The sequence below is a fragment of the Trachymyrmex cornetzi genome, unplaced genomic scaffold (assembly GCF_001594075.2).
Source record: "Trachymyrmex cornetzi isolate Tcor2-1 unplaced genomic scaffold, Tcor1.1 scaffold501, whole genome shotgun sequence".
NCBI lineage: Eukaryota > Metazoa > Arthropoda > Insecta > Hymenoptera > Formicidae > Trachymyrmex > Trachymyrmex cornetzi.
Window position 1 is genome coordinate 134691 of NW_017299809.1, and position 299 is coordinate 134989.

Genomic DNA, 299 nt, shown 5'->3' on the forward strand with positions numbered 1-299 from the left:
CCTACCATAATGTCGCCATATTGATTTACATAAGATGCTCATTGGTTTAGCGACCTAATGTTATGCTTATGTTCTGTTATGCATTTCATGTGTGAAGCCCTTTATGCTAAATTTTTCTTTTTGCGTTACTTAAGGCCGCGACACAGACTTTTGCGTAATGCATAAAGAGTCCTCTACATAGAAGTCGTAGACGGTCGTGGAGTCTTAAGGCCCGTCTACAATACACGGAGTAAGAAGTAAGAGTAAGAAATTGACCAATCACAGTCGAATGTGAGAAGAATAATCGACTGTGATTGGTC